Source organism: Echinops telfairi, unplaced genomic scaffold, assembly GCF_000313985.2.
Source record: "Echinops telfairi isolate 266 unplaced genomic scaffold, ASM31398v2 ScPeMD7_7469;HRSCAF=8507_1, whole genome shotgun sequence".
Lineage (NCBI taxonomy): Eukaryota > Metazoa > Chordata > Mammalia > Afrosoricida > Tenrecidae > Echinops > Echinops telfairi.
The window spans coordinates 48257897-48267837 of NW_022111373.1; the positions used below are offsets into that span (position 1 = coordinate 48257897).

At 42.0% G+C, this 9941-nt stretch overlaps 1 protein-coding gene and 1 pseudogene across 1 annotated transcript in view; one reads left to right on the plus strand and one right to left on the minus strand.

The window, feature by feature from the left end:
* LOC105978966 overlaps positions 1-9802 on the minus strand; it is a 14780-nt pseudogene extending 4978 nt beyond the window's left edge.
* The window catches only part of CHD1 (chromodomain helicase DNA binding protein 1), an 83999-nt gene that overhangs the window by 17484 nt on the left and 56574 nt on the right, over positions 1-9941 (plus strand). The gene's annotated exons all lie outside the window — the stretch shown is intronic.

Consider the following 9941-nt stretch of genomic DNA (forward strand, 5'->3'; position numbering starts at 1 on the left):
GTTCCCTTGTCCCTGGGTTTGTTAACACCACTTCCTTTCCCCCCACCTCCCCCTCTCCCATGTCCCCTCGAAACTGTTGGTCCTGTTGTTTCCTCCTCCGAATTGTTCATGCAGCCTATCTTATTTAGACAGACCTGCGGAGATAATAACATGCACTAAGACAAGACAGAGCAAAACCAAGCAACAATGTACAACAAAACAAAAAGAAACCACTGACAGAACAAATTAAAACACAACAAGAGAGAAAAGCTTGTAGTTAGTTCAAGGATCGTTGGCCTTTAGGAGTGTTTTCCAGTCCAGTCTGTTGGGGCACCATGCCTTGGCCCCAAAGTCCACCTTGAGCATTCCCTGGGGATCTTACTGCTCCATTCCCTTGCCGTTCCACTGCACTCCCCCAGTGCTTTGCCTCGATGTGGCCCCGCAGGGCCGTGGGTCAGTGAGGGGTGTCATGTCTCATAGTGGGGCTGGCCATGTGGTCCTCTCTGTGGACTGGCTGCTCTAATTGGGGTCATAGTCCTCAAGGTCTGGTGGGCCAGCATGTGCTCCAGTCTCTCCTCCCCCTTCATCTGCTCCTCTGTGCTCCGATAAGATATGTCCCTCTCCGGAGCTGCAGATTCAGTGCAGTCCTTTGAAATAAATTCTTCTGGGGGGAGGGGCAGGCGTCCACTTAGTAGTTGGGACTGGGGCCATCGCCCCAGACCGATGAAGGCACTTGTAATGAATCTGTTGCATGTTCTAAGTCAGGACAGATTTACCTAACATTAAAACTAGGTTTCCAAATAGTGCTGCCGAACTCAAAGATGGTATCCCACTGCTCTTTCAAATGTGTGTGCAATTTCATAGACCTGCCAATAACCCAGTCTCATCAGGCTCCTGAAAGGGCTCACCTTGCCTCTTCTGAACTCCCACACCAGGGCATCAACTGTAATCTTTTCCATTATGGTTATCATGAAGATCACCAAACGTAAACATTTAGGTCAGTTCCACTCCAAAGTCATAACAGAGCTGGTTCGAAGCCCTAGCTTGAAAGGGCTAATAAGATTTGTTATTAGTCAATGTTCATAACTTGGAGAATTACAGCCTGCATATGAAGGGGCTTCAGAGACATCATGGACAAATAAAATTAAAAGAAATTTCCCTACAAACTTTTGGAATCCTTCTAATATAAACTATGTTGGTTATTTTACTTTTTCGGAATTATTCACAATAAATAGGTTCTTATGTGCAACAAATACTTTCAATATTTTCAAAAATAGATGATGTTTAAGTGTAGATGTTTATGTTGTGCTAACTTAAATAATACTTTGAGCAACTTAATTTTTATATGAAAAGAGGGAAGATATAATGAATTCTTATGTATCTAACAAAGAACTTCAATTTACATCTCATGGCCAATTTAGTTTAATGTATGATTTCTGCCTTACTACATTTTTCCTATTAGATTATTTTTAAGTGTCTCTATCACATAATTCTTAAGTTTGTATATATAATAAGGAATATTAATGGCCCCAAAACCAAGTGAGCCTTGTCTAATTCTTAAAACTATAAATGTAGGTTGGGATTTTTATCGTGTCATTTATACTGTCAGTGATTTCATAGACAGTTATTTTAAAAGATCGTTTTATTGGGGGCTCTTTGCCATAGACAGTTGTTAATAAAATTATTGCTTAGTCAGGAGCCTTGGTGGTGCAGTAGTTAAGTGCTGAATTGCTAGCTTAAGGTCAGTACTTTGAATCTACCAGCCACTCAGCAGGAGAATAATGGTGGTAATCTTGCCCTCATAAAGTTTACAGACATGGAAACCCTGTGAGGCAGTTAATTCTATCCTAACCTGTGAGTCTGAATTGATTTGACAGCATTCAAGGAATGACCAGATGGGAAATAAGGCTCTATATGCACACGTTTGAAACTCACTAAATCCCACGACTGCTGACCTTTCATTTAGCAGGCCACATGCTTAACCACTGTACCACTAACTAAATACTTGTTGGAGAGTATTTTGAATTTACTAACTTTGTCTCAGATTTAACATGACTCAGTCCAAATAATCATTAAAATTAGTCACATTGCAGATGGAAACCTGGTGATTCAGTGGGTTCAAGTTTTGGCTGCTAACCCAAACAACGATCAGTGGTTTGAACCCACTTAGCTATTCAGAGGTAGAAAAATGAGTCAGCTAGCTTCCATAAAAATATACAACCTTGGAAGCCCAGTAGGCCACTAGGAATCTCAATTGGTTTCATAGCCATAGGTAAATGGTAGGGTATGTTTTGTTGGCAGTTTTATCATTTTTGTTTAGAAATTTTAAGTAATGGACTTCTGATTTTTTTAAGAATACTATGAAAACAGTTGTCTTGGAATGGAACTATTGGGGAGTCACTGCTGGTTTTTTGAATCATCATACAGAAAGTTTTTTTCAGGTTTTCTCAAGCTTTCCATAGTATTTTACCATTTGTAGTAAAGGGATATTATTGTGGCATGAATAACAAATTTAAATACAGTCCAATTTTATGGGCATTAGGTCTGATCTTAGTTATCCACCTATTTGAATCCTTTTCATTTTCTAAATAACTAGCTGTGGTTAATGATAATTAAAGCAGTGGTTTACAAACCAGTAGCAAATCATGATCAGTTGTTAATTTTGGTTGTTTATTGTTTAAATGAAAAACCATGTAAAATAGAATACAAAGTATAGTATTCCTCGTGCAGACTATTACTTCATCAAACCTTTTACTATGTATGATGAAAAATTCCTTATGTGAATATAGATCCTGGTTCAAAATGTTTGAAAACCATTGCCTTTGTTCCACCAGTTTTTCATGAATCCCCTGCCAACAAAACTTTCCAGACACTATTTTCCAGGGGATAATATAGTCTATAAAATAATAACAAAAATAAAGGTCCCAAACGAATGATTTTAGGAGCAGCACTCCCCACCCACCCCCTCCAATTACCTACTTGACAATCCCATTCTATTCCAAGGTTTAACAGGACCACTTTCTCTTATTGGTCATTCCTTTTTGTGTGTATTTCTTTAGATTCTGTGGTAGACTAGTTCCCAATTTATGTGATAGAAAAGGAAATTGTACCCTAAGACCTTTTCTCTCTAATACAGAATAATCTATCATTATTTACTTGAGAACTCATTGTTTTTATGCACACAGTATAGATCTTAATATAGTTAGTGTGTTCCCAAGCCCTGATTGGAGTGAAGTATGTGATATAGTGAAGGAAGTGTTGCTTTTCTGTCATGCTGGCTTGCGCTAACCTGGATCCCCACTCCTGCTTTTTACTTTTCTCCCTGAACCACAAGCTACTAGAGCAAAAGGAAAAACAGTAATAGCATGATTGACAGGAAAAAGACAACTCTGAGCCAGTTCAGAGCAAAGGAGTGCAATAAGCTCTGAACAACGATGGCAGTACAAGGGGCTATTTACAGAGGGATATAGGCCATCCTTTGGTGCTGTGGGTTAGGCCATACGCTGCTAACCACAAGTTTGATGATTCAGACCCACCAGCTGCTCTGGTAAAGACTTGGAGTCAGAATCAGTTTGATGGCGGTGCAGTGGTTTGGTTATGAGACATCAGGACAAGAGGCTGGTGTTTTTGAACGAAGAACTTGGCTATTGTGGGAATGAATGAAATCCTTAAAGCTGGTGTTCTGAAAGGTTGTTTTTCTTGCCAGAAAGGTTTAGGAAAAGTTTACTTGAACCTGTAAGAAAATTTCGTTGTTAAGCATAAGTGGAATGCAGTTTGGAAATACTTTTCTAACTTGAAAAAGAGCTATATAATTTTAGAAGGAGAAAACTTCACGAAGCCAAGCTAAACTGATAACATAAATGAGTGAATCAGGCGGAAGAGGAAACGGCTGACTTGTACTCTCTCGTCTAAAGGAACCAGTGCTGCTACTTAAGTACAGATGACAATTCTGGCCATGTGGAAAGTGGAACCAGTGTTTCCAGGTGTTCTGATTCTTCGAAAATACCTTCTGATTATTTCCCAAAGATAGTTTAGAATTAGCTGAATGTAAAGAAGGAAAAACAAAATAACAAGTAAAAAATAGAGTTAGAGAGAGCAAGGAGGAAAATATTTGTGGAAGACTTAGACCTTGCTGTGCTTTTGAATGAAGGCAGAGAAGTAACTTTATTACTTATTAACCAATATTAACTATTGGTTTACTAATGCATTTACAGAGCACATGTGATTAAGTTCCATGCTAGAGATTAGGAGTACAGTTGTTAAAGTGAAATACCCACATTGGCATTAGTTTATGCTAAGAACGTATTGTATTTCAGATACTGCTTAATGATTAAGTGCTTTTAAAATTTAAGTTTGCTTTTTAAAATTTAAATTTGCTCTTAATGAATGTAGCTACTGTTTTGAATTTTATAAAGTCTCCATTTTATAAATGATCCTGTTGCATACAATGATAATGATAGAGAGTTTGATTATATTGTGGCATGATATTCCAAAGTATACTAAGTAGTATGAAGGAAATGTGCAGTATTCTGTGTTGGTAAGAAGCATTAAAACGGCTAGGAAAAACTTAGAAATGAAGGAGTATAACAGAAGTTCTAGATGAGAGGTTGGGTCAGAAATTAACAAGCTTCTTAGGTCGAGAGAACTGCTTATGCGAAGGCTCTGACATGGGAAAGAACATGACAAATTCAAGAGATGAAGGAAAGCAATGTGGCTATAATATTCAGAATGGGGACTAGAGAGTAGCTTGAAATAAGCATTTATGGTCAACGTTTAGTCATTTTATCTTAAAGCAAAGGACAACTATTATAATGAAGCTTTAAAATCAACCATGATTTAGGCTTCCTCACACAATTTGTCACTTCTGTGATGGGGCCCACCAGTAAATAGCCAGTGACTGTTGATTTTATTAGAATTTACTGTGAATCTATTGTGTGAGAAAATTATGACTTTTTAAAAGTAAATCAAGTCTTTTCAGTGGCCAAACATTTGTTTTGGAGCAGGATGTCAACTCTACATTGCAGGGACTCAGGAATATGAGGGTGGTCCGTCCGTCACCCCCCCACCCCCACCCCCCACCCCCCGCCTTTTGGTGGGGGTTGGGGAGAAGCTCCACGGGGCAGAGCTTTCAGAGCATGCATTTTTCTCACGAGGTAAGCATCTAGTAGTAACTTGTTCTGAGTTAGTGCACCCAGTGGCGTTGCTTGGGAAGGTTCTCTCTGGTCAAAGTGAATTTTTTTGTGAACCTTGTTTTTTTTTTTGTTGGCCAATTTAAGAGAACAGCGTGTGGCCGTGAAATTTTGTTTCCTGCTTGGGAAAAACGCGGTAGAAACTTGGGATGCCGAACACAGCTGACAAGGACAGCACTATGGAAGTGTATGAGTGGTTTTCTAGTTTCAAGCAAGGTGAAATTCATGTCAATGGATGACAAACCTGGTTCTGGACGTCTTATCAACTAGATGGATAAAATGTCCAAATGGATGAAAATTATGACAATATTCATGCACTTGTGCCCGAAGACCTACGGCAGACCATTGCAGAGATGGGAAGCTATCTGGACTGTCTTGGAGCTCAGTTCAGCGAATTGTAAGGGGAGATTTTGGAATGAGAAGAGTTGCAGTGATTGAAGTTTGTGCCTTGGGTTCTGACTGACCAAGAAAAAGAGTGGAAACATGCCGTGCTTTGAAAGAACAGCTCCAAAGCTACCCAGACGTTTTTTTGCCAAGTTCATTACTGGTGAGACGTGGTGCTATTCTTATGACCCCGAAAGCACCATTGTCACCTCGCTCCCCCAAAGTTTGTTAAGTGCAGTTCAAAGATCAAGACACAATACTCATTTGTATTTTTGATGTGAGGAGGATAGTTTGTTTCACTAGGTGAGACTGTTAATCATGCTTTCTATTTAGAGCAGTGGTTCTCAACCTTCCTAATGCCACCGCCCTTTAATACAGTTCCTCATGTGGTGACCCCCCCAACCATAAAATTATTTTCTTTGTTACTTCATAACTGTAAATTTGCTACTGCCATGAATTGGGCAACCCCTGTGAAAGGGTCATTCAGACCCCTAAAGGGGTTGTGGCCCACAGGTTGAGAACTGCTTATTTAGAGGTTCTGAGAGGATTGTGTAACTGCAACCAAAAAGGCCTGATTTGTGGCAGACTGGGGACTGGTTTTGCCACCACGACAATGCACCTGCTCTCGCAGGTGAATACTGTGTTATATGATGATGCATCTTTCTCAAAGGTATTGCATCTAGAGCAGGCCCACAAACCACGGCCTGCAGGCCACATGCGGCCCGCCGAGGGCATTTATCCGGCCCGCCAGGTGTTTTTGCCCCTTTAATTTTTTTACTTCAAAATAAGATATGTGCAGTGTGCATAGGAATTTGTTCATAGTTTTTTTTTAAACTGTAATCCGGTCCTCCAACGGGGCTGAGGGACAGTGAACTGGCCCCCTGTTTAAAAAGTTGAGGACCCCTGATCTAGAGGCTCATATAATGTCTATTGGTTAAGTTCAATTTGGTCAACAGTTGTGTGGGTTCTCTGCTATAGTTTCTCATTATCATTAATAAGCAGTTTGTGAGGAGAGACATAAAACCATTCAGCTAAATGCTTTGATCATCAAACTCTTCCCCCCTAGATTCTGTGACCATTGATAATTCTTCTGTGTTAATCGATGTGAAATGTGCAAAGTGATCATTTTTTACCAGTGCTAACCAGTTTACATTTATCAAAACAGCTCCAAAGCTACCCAGACTTTTAGATGTTAGGTCATCTTATGAAGAACCCTTTCCTATTCAGCATCACAGGCTTGTGGTTTCTTTTGTTATTTAATGAATAACCTTTACTCTTTATTTTCATGTTCAAATCAAATTTGGAAGCCCTTTGAAGCTGACTCCTATATCCTTATTTTCTCTTTGTCCTTTTGACATTGCTCTTTCCCACCCCCAGCGTGTGTGCGCGCGCGCGCGCACACACACACACACACACACACACCCCTTAAAAAAAAGTACCAATAGTTTCTTTTTGGCATAATAAGACAGTTTAGATTTATCTTATAACTTCTCTGTCCTAACTTTATCGTAAAACCCTGTGTGGTGGTAGTGGTGTTAGGTGCCATTGAATTGATTTCAACCCGCAGCAGTCCTGTGCACAACAAAATGAAACTGCACAGTTCTGTGCCATCATCAATTGTTCCTATGCCTGAGCCCATCAATGGAGCCGATGTTATCAGTCCATCTCATTGGCCGCTTTCCTCTTTGTCACTGCCTCTCATGAAAATAAAAGATGTCTTCTGAGGACTGGCCCCTTCTGGCAACATGTCCAAAATATGTTAAGATGAAGTCTCAGCATCCTTGCCTCTAAGGAGCCCTCTGCCATACTTTTTCTGGGATAAATTTGGTTTGTCCTTTTAGCCATCCTTGGTACATTCAATATTCTTTACAGCACTGCAATCCAAATGCATCTGTTCTTCTTTAGTGTCCAACTTTCGCATGCATATGGGAGCAATTGCAAATATTGTGGCTTGGGTCAGGTACACCTTAGTCCTCAAGGTGTGTGTAACACCCTTTCAATACTCTGCAGCACATTGTTGGCCTGATGCAACACATCTTTTGATCTCTTGACTGCTGCTTCCGTGAGCATTGATTGTGGATCCAAGCAAGACAAAATCCTTAATTTCAGTGTTTTCTCCATTTATCATGATGTTACCTATTGGTCCAGTTGAGGATTTGGGTTTCCTTATATTGAGTTATAATCCATACTGAAAGCTACAATCCTTGATCTTCATCAGCAAGCATCTCAATTCCTCCACTTTCAGCAAGGAAAATTTACATCATCTGCATACTGAAAATTGCTAAAAAGTTTCCTTCAATCTTGACGCCACATTCTTCATATAAATTCAGCTTCTCTGACGATTTTTCATCATAGAGATTGAGCAAGCATGGTGAGAGGCTATAACCCTGACTCACACCTTTCGTAGTTTTAAACCATGCAATGTTCCCTTACAAGTTCCAAATGAGAACAGTGAAGTGTTCTGGATTTCCCATTCTTCTCAATGTTATCCACAGTTTATTATAAAGACAAGTAAACATCATTTTGGAATTCTCTGCTTTGAGCCAAGATCCATCTGACACCTGCAGTGAAATTTCTTAATCCGTTTCCTCTTCTGAATTTGCCCCGAAACTCTGGCAGTTCCCTGTGATTACTGCTGCAGCCGTTGTTAGATGATTTAAGCAAGATTTTACTTGTGCTTGGTATCAATGATGTCATACTATAGTTTGAGCATTCTGTTGGGTCATCTATCTTTGGAATGGGCACAAATGAGGATCTACCATGTCTCTTGGTAATTATTAATCCTGTTACTGTCTCTGCATATTTACCTATATTAGATTTCATATATGGAAAAACAAGACAACCAAACAGTGTGTGACTTCTGCTGAAAACCAACAGAATTTGTATAATAGTCTCATTAAAATAAAAGATTTCCAAGGCTGACACGTTTAAGGAATATGGCAAGCACATCTTTCTCATGTCTAGCTGTTGGTGGCTTTCATCCATCAAACTTTTGAGTAGCTACCCAAGTGCTTAAACCAGGGGTCCTCAAACGTTTTAAACAGGGGGCCTGTTCACTGTCCCTCAGACTGTTGTAGGGCCGGACTATAGTTTAAAAAAAAAACTATGAACAAATTCCTATGCACACTGCACTTTTTTTTCTTTAAGGGTGGAGACAAGACCCAGTCATGGACACAGGGGCCTGCTGGGTCTCCTTGCTTTATTAGTTTCCAGCTGATCAGAAAGTTGGAGAGGGTGAGGTGGGAGGAGAGGGTGAGGTCGCCACCAGGAGCTCTGGACGTACTCTCCCGGGGCAGGCTTGGCAGGTACAGACTGTGGGACAAACCTCCCAGGCCCCACCAGGGACTGGTAGGAAGACCATGGATTAGTAACTGCTCACCCACACAGATGGAGACCTGGGACTTAGGGGTTGTGCCATGGGCCTGCATGCCCCAGCAGGTCACAGACCATCTGTGCCCTGGTGAGCCTGCGAGGATCTGACCAGAGCGACTCATGCAGTGACCAGGCTGGAGCCGCCCACTGCGACATGGCCTTGTAGTGGTTGCATCTGCTCTCACAACTTAGGGGGTGAGCACAGGCCCTGATGAGGCCTGGAGCCCCTTTGGGAATTGGGGCTCATAGGGGTGAGACCAGACAGGTAGGGAGAGGCCGCCAGGCTGAGGAGAGAAGCCACCAGTGTTTTGTCTTTAAAGACACAGACACCCTAAGACCAGAGTCCCAGCCTCGAGCCTCGGAGGCCAAGATGAACCAGCCCTCAGCCCCGTCCTGGCACAGGGGGTAGGGTCGTCAGGAAACACTGCCCCCCCATCCAGCCCTCCCTGCCTGAAGGTCAGTAGGCTGTGGTTCTAAAGGGGGGTGACCAATGCCTGTGGCTGCTTGGGGTTGGGCTGCCCGCTTACTTCCCCTGGGGGGCAGATTTGTTGACTTAAGGGAGCTCCTGAATATTCAGAAGCGGGACTGCCCCCCCCACCCCCCTGCTTGGGGCCATTGTTGAGGAACTGGTGGCCAAGCCCGTGGCCGCATTTACCACAGGACACCTTAAAGGCATCAGGCTGATTGCCCTCAGGCGTCCACTTGGCCACGCTCCACGCTGTCACTGTGAATGGTCTCTGTGAAGGCTGGCCACAGCGCGTGTGCTTGTACTTGGAGCCTCTGCAGAACAGCTCGTAGCCGCGCTTGGCACACACATAGACAGCGGGTTCAAAGTGATTCTGGAAAACCTCGCCCCCGGAGAAGCTGCAGAAAGACATAAATAGTGCCACCAGGTTCCCGTCCCGCTCTCACAAACCGACAGCTCTGAGTGCTCCGACCCTACCGCACATATCTTATTTTGAAGTAAAAAAACAAAACGGGCAAAAACACCTGGCGGGCCGGATAAATGTCCTCTGC